Source organism: Gossypium hirsutum, chromosome D09 (assembly GCF_007990345.1).
Source record: "Gossypium hirsutum isolate 1008001.06 chromosome D09, Gossypium_hirsutum_v2.1, whole genome shotgun sequence".
Taxonomy (NCBI): Eukaryota; Viridiplantae; Streptophyta; class Magnoliopsida; order Malvales; family Malvaceae; genus Gossypium; species Gossypium hirsutum.
This window is the reverse complement of record NC_053445.1, coordinates 41736763-41747902: the sequence shown is the minus strand read 5'-3', so window position 1 is coordinate 41747902 and position 11140 is coordinate 41736763. Positions and strand designations below refer to the sequence as shown.

General features: G+C 29.7%; 1 long non-coding RNA gene across 1 annotated transcript; it reads right to left on the bottom strand.

Moving 5' to 3' along the window:
* Positions 1-9926: 9926 nt before the first annotated feature.
* Positions 9927-10503, bottom strand: LOC121220899 (uncharacterized). The gene is made up of 3 exons (XR_005918148.1): positions 10434-10503; positions 10112-10337; positions 9927-10021 (listed from the first exon to the last, which is right to left on the bottom strand). It is a non-coding gene; the product is annotated as an uncharacterized lncRNA (long non-coding RNA).
* Positions 10504-11140: the final 637 nt, after the last annotated feature.

Sequence of the window (11140 nt, the reverse complement as noted above, 5' to 3'; positions counted from 1 at the left end):
TGTATTTGTACATTTGTAATATAATTGTATATTTTCTTAAATTTTAAGTAAAAGATATTTATTAATTAAATCATTATATTAAAGATTTTATTTATTTGATAAATTAGTTAGATTAAGACAAATGTAAGGTATGATATAGCACAAATGTATTAATTATATTTGTTATTAAAATAGATATTTTATAATTATTAATTAACTTAAATATAAAATAAAGTAAATGAATAAAAAGAAAAGAAAACATAAAACAAAAGAAACAAAGCTAAAAGTAACAGAGGCCATTTCGAAATAGAGCAGGAAAGAAAAATGAAAGAAAGAAGAAAGGGAAAATTAGGGTTTTAAAGCTTGAAATTTAATTGCTAATATCGAGCCTGAAGCATCGGCCCACAAAGGAAAAGAAAAGATCGTCGAGGATTAAATCCGAAGAGAATTCTAGTTTGTATCACTACAATTCAAACTTTATCATTATTATGTGTTTAATTTACTAATTATGTGTGGTAACTATTTTAAGGTAAGTGTTTAGTAAAAATGAAATTTATGATTGGGTATGAAATTGAGACTGATACTGAACTAAATTATGGAATACTGAATATTGTTTTGAGTACTGAATTGAATTGTGAAGTTACTGATATTGTTATGTGTACTGCATTGAACTGTGAGATTACTAAGTAATGAATTACTGCAATAGTGTGAAACTAATTGAAATAAGGAATTATAATTGATACTAAACTAAGATGGAAATTGTACTGAAAAGTGAATTAAATACCCTATTAACTAGTCGGGCTAGTCGGATATAGTTGGCATGCCATAGGATATGGAAGAGTACGGGTTTTTGCCGGCTTATTGATCAGCCATTTATATACCGACTACTGTTACTGTTACCCGATTCGACACTTTGTGTGTCGAATACTGTTACAGTACTATTACATATTCAGCACTTTGTGTGTTGAATACTGTTACTGATTACTGCTACCGTTACTGATTACTGTTTAGGTGGTGTACCGTTAATGTACATGTGTAGTACTGGTGTGTAGGTTGGAATCCGTGTATCCGCCGGTCTGAGTCAAGTTAATATGGACAAATAAAATAAATTTACTGATAGAACTAAATTTGAATGATATGACATATGTGAAAGTTGAGAATTGAAATAAAGAATAATAATGGTATATATAATCAAATGATAATATAAAGATTGATCTGTTCATTAAGTGATGATAATTGTAATGTAAATGTATGTGTGTGTGATTTAATGTATTTAAATATAATTGAATTATAGTGATACCACTGAGTATATGCATACTCAGCGTACGGTTGTTTCCGTACGCAGGTTGTAGAAGTCAAGTACTGAACCAGCATCCAAAGCCAGACCCGACTTCAGTAAACTTTTGATGATGTATATTTCTTTTGGTAATGTGGCATGTACATAGGATGTATATAAGGTTATTATGTTTTGAATATAAATGGTTAAAATGTTAGTAGTACAAGTCTAAGAATTATAATGAAAGAAGTTTATTCGTTTGAATTTAATTAGTACATTGATAAATTAAATGATATTATATTGAATTGGTTGAATTCGTTATGTTTGGAAATGGATACAATTTTATTTGCAGGGGGTTTTATGTGAAAATAAGCAGAGGTGCTGTCGAAAAAAAAATTTTCTAGAGTACTTGAACGAGTCTCATTTCACTTTTAATATATGTTTTAGACTTCGAGAGTTCATTATAAGGACTTAGTTATTCAATTATACTATGAATGTCATTTTATTTATGAATTATTCGTAAGTTGTCTGATATATTCGGTAATGTCTCGCAACTCTGTTTTGGTGACGGTTCGGGGTTAGGGGGTGTTATAGAAATATTATGTCAAAGGTAATGAAACAATTTTTTTTTGGACTGAGACAATAAAATATTAAAGTAATGATCTTTGTAAGTGAAATTTTGTCTCATATTTAAATGATAAGTTATTTTATTTAATTACTTAATATTTTACTATGGGTTACTTCCCACCTCTTTTTTTTTTACTTACCTTTAAAATGTCATTTTATTCTCTTAATTATTTTTCAAAATAACAAAATTTTATTATAAATTAGACTAATTTTTATTTAATTAGAATAAGTATATTTTTAAAATACAAAATATATTAGTTAATAAATTTAAAAATAAACACTAAAATAATGTGCAACTCATATAACTTGAGAACTAATTTTCATTGATGTCTAAATCGGATCGGACCAATCGGTTGGATCAAAAACCGATCAAGATATCGGTGCGGGGAAATGACTTTGAACTAGTTAGACCAAGAACTAAGTTTTTATTATTTTTAATAACTTGTGCTAGTAATGCAAATTTGTTTTTTCAGCAGTTATAAACCATTATTTCTAATAGTTATAAACGATTTTTTTTAGTTACAAAATATTAAATATTTTTCTGATTGCTAAATGAAATATTACCTTTTTGTCCTTGCTAAATTATATTTTTCCCTTCCAAAATTTTATAAATAGGAGGCATTTTTCCTTCATTTGATACACAACTGAAAAACAAAGTTTCTTCTACTCTCTTTCTCTCCCTCTCGACTCTAGGAGTTTGGGTTTTAAGTGGGACCGTTTGTGACCCGTCCAATTTTGAGAATTGATCCTAGTGTGATTTTTTCCGATTAATTCTATTTTTAGATTATTTAGTAGAGTAATACTAATTGAGTTCTACTTTCCTTATTCGGGTCTACGAATATCGTAGAATTGTGTTAACTTTGGGGGACAACATCCACTATACGATTACACCAGTCAAGGTGATTTCGTTTTTAAGACAATAATTCTTTCATGGCACATTAATACCTTATTCATTTATTCTGAATTTATTTTCCGGTCAATACTAACGAATTTGTTTTGCTATGTTCTAAAAATTTATAATTTCTAATCAAACAAATTTTTAGAATATTCATGAAACAAAGGCTACAAAATTTAGGTTTGGGTTTTAGATAGACAATGACACGTGTGCGGGAATTCAAACGGGGTACCCGGCAAGTTGCTAAAATATGTTAATCCCCTACGCATAGTTGCATTTAGAAATCTTTCTTAGTACTATGATTACGTGACATTAATGTTTTAAGAATTTTATTTTATATTTTAAAGTGAAGTAAAAAATATATCTGCTTCCGCGTGAATGAAGGGCCTACCCACATGGACAAGTTGAATCCAAATTCCTACAAACGTAAACTTCTTTGCTTACGACTTCTAGATGGAGCTCCCAAACTTGGAATCAAAGTAAACTGCTCCCACATATTATTGAATTCAGTTGTTGAGTTCAAATTAAAATTGATAATTTTTTTATTTAAGTTTAATTATAAAAATATAATATATAATTACACTACAGATCACTCTAAAATAACATCGTTTTTTTTAGTCTCTAATTTTTTTCATTTAATCACTTTAATTAAGATAATTGTTCGAATTGATCACTGTCGATGAAAGTTCCGTTAATCTACTAATGGATTACTGATGTGATATTTTTTATGTTTAACTAAAGCTAAGGACCTTTCTATAATTAATCTGAAACACTTTTTATTTATTTATTTACAACATGAAAATTTTAATAGTGACATCACTTAACATTTGAATCCTCTTCAAGAAGAAAAATCCAACCGTAACAACGACGAACCATGACCATGATCCATCCTTTTCGACGAACCCCTTTGTTAGCATAACACTACTAGTTACCCTGCCGCTACCAACAAGATCATGGGAAACCAAACATAATGAAAAAAAATCAAAATCTATACTGTATAGATAATGAAATGTGAAATCCAAATAACTTAGGTAGCTCAATACTAGAAGCACAACAGTTATGGGTGATTAAGAAAGATACTAAAAGCACAAGGTCGACCAATGACCCATTCCACACAATTTCTACTTATGATGATTGAAAGCAATAAGTTATCCATTACTGAGACCGTAAGTACTGCTTCTGCAGTTGCTGGTTCAAGGCAAGATAATTGAGTTGTTGGATGATGAACATTAGTTGATTCAAGAACCGTCCATTGACATAATTCTGTCGACAAACAGGCATGTATACATTTTCCCTTCTGATCTATTCCGTTTCCTGAACGTGAAAAATGCCTTTTTCCCACACATTTCGCATCTTGCAGTTGACTTGATTACCATATCAGCAAGCGGAATTATGTCAAATCTAAATTAGATTTATTGTGAATGATCATCACCTCATAATCCCCATCTAAGCCCTCGTTGTATTATATGAAATAAATGAAACACATGTATTTATTTTGCTATTATTTTCATACATAATATGTTTATTTCAACTCTTTCAAAATTCAAACGAATTTCAATTTTGAACAGACAATCTACCCATATTCAACCAAAATTTAATTTAAAGCATTTGCAAAACTTAAATACCTAATCTAACATTTTTATTCCACAATTAACCATTTAGTTAAATTAAATATTAACAAAACCTAGAGTGCTCTAAATAATGAAACACTTAAAACTATACTTTATGGCCGTCTGCCCTCCTTTCCTTTTTTTTCCGCAAACATAAATAAAACCCTAAACCCTATTTCAGAATCGAAACACTTAGCCGACAACCACTTTATAAATTCAATCAAGCTTACTGTTGAGTTATTGAGTTAGTGCATCAAGTTGTTGAGTGTCATAAACTAAATTATTTTCTTTAGCCTTATCATCAAGTGGTTCTAATGTTTTTTTTGGGGTTATATCTTCATTTTATTTTGATTATTTCAATTTTAACTTATAAGATTAGTTAATGAGGTCAATTTTATAATGTTAATCTTTGATGCATGACTAATTTGGATACTCGAATGAAGAAGAAAAGAAGAAGAGAATCGGAAAGTTTGGGAATTTTAGGATTTCTTGCAATAATTAAAGCAAACCCTGGTGGCCACCGCCTCCGCCTCCGCCTCCGCCGGCCTTAGCTAAGAATAAAAGGTGGTAGATAAGTCAAAGCATGGCGTGGCTTTCTATACGTAACCTCCTTCACTTTTAAGACTTTAGAAATTATGTCGCTTTCTTCTTCTTTTTAATCATTTTATAACCCACATAATCATAATAATCTAACAATGAAGACCATGATTGGTGAGGATATCTTTAAAATTTCATCAGCCGGCCGAAAAGAAAACATAGGAACTGAATGAATGGAAGCAATATGGGCTAAAATGATTGATGTTGGACTCAAAATTTTGGTAATTGTTATAGGCTTCGTGTTGAATAAGCTATTGGGTTTTATTGTGCATAGCTCATAACCATTAGCTAAAACAATTGGACAAATCTTCGTCTTCCAAAGTAGAAGAAAGTTTTATGTATTTTTAATCCCTGCCTGGGCTTCATAACTTGCTCCCTCTTTTGGTGTAATGTAAGGGGTGAATGAGGAAGATTCCAGGGGACGAGAAAGAATTTTTTTTTTTAAATCTGTATGAATTTAGGTTGTATAAAAATGAAAAGGAATAAAATAATTAATGGAAAAAATTATTATTTTTAAATTTATTGTATTTTTAAAATAAATTTATCGTATCATTTCAGCTTTGTGTTAATCTCGAATTTAAATCCATATTAAGTTATTCGAGATTTAAATTTTTTTAATCTTTTCAGATTTTAACCACTTGAAGATGAAATTATTTAAAGTTTAATTGGTTTTTAATAATTAAGATATGAGATTTGATATAGATCACAAATCTTACAGGCTTTTCTTGTTTTATTAAGTAGTCTGCTTCTGCCAATTAATAGCACTAACTTGCTTTAGCGTAAGTAAACGTTATTCTCTTCCTCCACATGAAAACGAGTGTTTGCAGGATAGCATTTATTATTTAAATTAATGTATGCTATCTAAGAAATAATTGCACGTTGAGCTAGACAAGCACCAAAAAATTAAGAGATGTTACTCAACATATTCAACAAATAAGGCAAGCAAGTTAAAACCATCTCACCAAAACTTACTCTCTTCATCTCTTGTTCAAACTACCCTTCTTAGATTGACTGAAAAAAAGTGCCATATGAGCACTAAATTAAACTTTTGATCTATTTACATGTTAGGTTGTCCCTTTTGAAATTAAATTTAAATAGCCCTTAAAATATATTTTATTTTTTTTAAATAATATACTTAAAATTTTATATAAAATTCTTATTTAAATTACCTAAATATATCCTTCAAAAAATTTTCTCAAGTTTATCTAAATTCAAATATGCTAGGGAATGGATTGAATATGTTTAAATTTAGATAAACTTGAGGAAATTTTTTTAGGGCTATATTTGGGTAATTTAAATAAAAATTATATATTTTAACTTTATTGTTTAAAAAAATAAAAAATGAGAAGAATTTATTTTTGTTATTCTTATATCTTTTAAAAGATATTTAAATTTAATTTCAAAAGGGGACAAACCAAACATGTAAATAGACCAAAAGTTTAACTTGGTGTTGCCATACTCTCTTGTGGCACTTCTTTTCAACCAATCTAAAAAGGGTAATTACTTCATCAGGTCCCTAAACGTTTTACCTTTACGTACTTCTGTTTAGTGCCGCCAATTTGTTAGCCGAAACTAAAAAGAATTGTTTTATGCTTTTATTTTTTACAATGATTAAAGCATGATTGAGAGATTTTTAAGGTGGTACCACTTGAGAAAGTGGCAGTACCCAACTCTATTATAAAAATCAGGTTATTTCCATAATTAATCTTGAAATTGAATTATTTTCAAACTTTTTTTTAATTTATATAATCAATTCCTAAAAAAAGTCTTCAAAACACGAAAAGGAGGAGGGAGCAACAACACCTTGTGGGCACTTTAGCGGGTGGCCAGGCGCTGCCTTGGAGGTTTCATCTGTTTTTCTCCTTTTTCCTCACCGAATTGTTCGTTTAAACCTTGAAACAACTTTGGGTCTTATTTTCACTAGTTATACTTGGGTCTACATCAACAAGGACACTAAAGCAAACCTTAAGGGCACGTTTGGTTCGCTGTATTGGATTAGAGGCGTATTGGATTAGAGGTGTATTGGGATTAGAGGTGTATTGGATTAGAGGTGTAATAGCTAATCCACTGTTTGGTTGAATGTAATGGAATAGAGGCGTAATAGTAAAACTGTGTTTGGTTGAATGTAATAGAGGTGTAATAGCATAATGGAAAAAACTAAAATGACTAGAATACCCTTAGCATAAATTTATTTTGGTAAATGATTATTGTTATTGTTATTTAAATTATAATAAGATTATTATTATCAATAATAAATAATTTAATCATATTTAAACATAATTATTATTAAATATATTTTAATTAAAATATATAATTTAATAAAATTCTTAATAATTAATATTCTTATATTAATTTACTGAAATCATAATATATGATACTGTAAAATATAAATTAACATAATTATTATTAAATATATTTTAATTAAACTATATAATTTAATAAAATTCTTAATAATTAATATTCTTATATTAATTTACTCAAATCATAATATATGATACTATAAAATATAAATTAACATAATTATTATTAAATATATTTTAATTAAAATATATAATTTAATGAAATTCTTAATAATTAATATTCTTATATTAATTTACTGAAATCATAATATATGATACTGTAAAATATAAATTAACATAATTATTATTAAATATATTTTAATTAAACTATATAATTTAATAAAATTCTTAATAATTAATATTCTTATATTAATTTACTCAAATCATAATATATGATACTGTAAAATATAAATTAACATAATTATTATTAAATATATTTTAATTAAACTATATAATTTAATAAAATTCTTAATAATTAATATTCTTATATTAATTTACTCAAATCATAATATATGATACTGTAAAATATAAATTAACATAATTATTATTAAATATATTTTAATTAAAATATATAATTTAATGAAATTCTTAATAATTAATATTCTTATATTAATTTACTGAAATCATAATATATGATACTGTAAAATATAAATTAACATAATTATTATTAAATATATTTTAATTAAACTATATAATTTAATAAAATTCTTAATAATTAATATTCTTATATTAATTTACTCAAATCATAATATATGATACTGTAAAATATAAATTAACATAATTATTATTAAATATATAACTTGAAAATTATATTCTGCATAAACATAATTAACTTATACTAAGAAAAAGTTAGATGAAAATGAAATTGTACATCATAATCAATATGTTCAAAAGTTTTACAACATCAAAAAGTTTGAACATTGATATTTAATGGTGAGAAAGAAATCTTCTGACCCATTCCAATCGGGCAACAGAAGGTAAACTGAAGAAAACGATCATTTGAGTTGGATGATCGGGAATTTTACTCAAAGCATCATACCGCTGATCGTCGGTTAAACCTTCAATTGACCATAAGGCTGAATATAAATTTGAAGCTTTCTCTTCCATCTTTTCTTCAGACTTCTGCTGAACTACCACCTCGGAGGCAATACTCATACTGATTCTATCGCCAACGGCCTGGATTTTTTCCCCCAACAAGGTGGCAGCCTCCTCAAATGAAGCATACACATTATCACGAGCATCATATTTCTTTTTTCTCTTGTTTGAAGATGAGGAACCCCCTTGATCTCTATCTCCTCGCGGATCCATACCGGAAACATCCATGTCGTCTAAAGAGACGTCAGCTTCGCAGTCATAGAATGTGTTTCTCTCTTCATTCATATCTGTAGTACGATCATCCTCAGCATGTATTTCCTCAAGAACATCAGCAGCTGTTTGAGCGTCTTTCCCAGTCGCCCGATCTCTTGCGTATATGGCAGTAAGCTGGTTGTAGTAAGGGAAAGAACGATGTCTGAACTGAGAGGCTTCTTTGTGACTCTGAAAAAAACGAGGAAATCATATTAGTTATAAGTTTTGTAAAAAAGCAAATAAATACTTGAAATACATTTTACCTTAACATAGGATTCCCAAACTACATCTTCAGCAACAACGAGCTGCCTATGCTCGTCCCAACCAAAACCGCTGTTGTTTTGACCATTAAGCATGTCGTAGACGACTGACCATTCCCTTTTTAAGCACCTAATCCGAGATTCAATATTTGGTCTCGCCTTCAACATTGCTCCTGGTAAAGCCTTTTCTAGCATTTTCTCTAGCTCGTTCAAATAACCGGCTTTGAATCCGGTATCAGCATTAAATGTTCCTACATTGTGCAAATCCACCATGCAAGAAACCAAGGCTGCATCCTCTTCTGGAACCCATTTTCTCTTGCTTCCTCGAGAAGCTTGAGAAGAAGCACCCGTTGGTGGAACACCTGACATATTGTTCTTAAGAAAAAAAACAAATTAACATTATTTACTATTTTGAATATCATGAATCAAAAGGTGAACAATTTATAATATTATATCGGTAGTTCAATACTAATTTTAAATTTATAACACATGCTGAATGAAAAGATAATTAAATTATAATTCAACAAAGTTTAGTACAATACAGAATATTAATCAAAGACCACCAAAGTTTCATAAACTAGATACATAAAATAACATCAACAAATCAATTCAAACTCAATTTGTCCCTAAACCTAACTAATTTCTAGATGTTTGCCATTCATCGAACATTTGGTTGGCTAGTTCCATCCTCCAAGTTGCCCAAGCATCCGATGGATGAATATTTGTGATATTCGGTTCATCGTCATCCACCACATTAGTAGGTAATCCTTCTCCCACCTCCGCTTCAATGGGATCAATACTCATATGGGTTCGAATAAAATTATGGAGCAAACAACATGCAATAATAATTCTATTGTGCACCCTTACAGGATAAAACGATGGACTCCTAAGTATTCCCCATCTAAGTTTTAATAAGCCAAAGCATCTTTCAATGACATTACGTGCTGAGGCATGTTTCATATTAAAAAACTCTTGCGGAGAACTTGGCTGATAACCCTGACGCCACTCGTTCAAATGATATCGCTGTCCTCTAAATGGTGCAAGAAATCCCTCACAATTTGTGTATCCAGCATCAACTAGATAATAACAACCTATAAAATAATTTTTTAAAAAATGATTAATTCAGCAAACAAAGTTTGATCTCAATGAGTAATTCAAATTCCTCTAAGTATACACTGTACCATGAGGAACTTTAAGTCCATGTCTTCTACTGATGGCATCTCGGAGCACCCGTCCATCGGCAACTGAACCTTCCCAACCAGGAAGAACATAAACAAATTGCATATCAGGTGTACAAACACCTAGCATATTTGTTGCTATGTCACCTTTTCGGGTTCGATATCTAGGTTTATCAGCTGTTGGCACCCTAATCTTTATGTGGGTTCCATCAAGAGCACCTAAGCAATTCTATATCACATGATATAAAACCTTGTGTTAGAATACTAATTTAAATCTAAGTGAACTAAATGTTGTACAAGCTATATCTAAAACTCAGTCTACTACCTTAAACCATTTCCACCTTGTGTCAGAAGAGTCGGCTGTAATTGGCTCCGGCTTTTTAAATAAGACATCTTGTAAGCGTATGACAGCATCTAAAACACTATGAAATGCTCTGCTTACAGTTTCCCCGGACCTTCTAAAGTGATGCTTGATAACTCGATTTTTCAGGTGATGGGAGATGATATGTAAAAACATTGCTACTTGCTCATCAACAAGCATGAACCTTGACGACTTCAATCCCCCTATCGATTCTAACATCTCACATAGTTTACAAAAGGCAGTTCTATTCATCCTAACTTGTTCAATACAAGTCTCGTCACTAGCATATACAAGCCTCTTCACATAATCCCGTTTTGCATAAAAATCTAAGGTGTAGGACCTAATCCTTGGTTGATAAGTCTGTAGGCTAAGGCTGGCACCCATTCTAAACAAGAACCAAATCGCAATTCTACAGATTTCCAACCATAATGTCAAAGCAAGACCAATTCTTTTACGCCTCACACTTTGTGCAATTAAAGGCAGACGAGCCATTACTGCAACATATTAAAATTATAACACACACTATCAATGAATTGAAGTTGCAATTACACATTATAAAATAAAAATAAACAATACAAATTTAGAACACACGAAGCAAAATAGTTGATACTAAATGATATCGTTGCAACTTTAATTTCATTTCTTTATGAATCACCCAAACAATAAAGAAA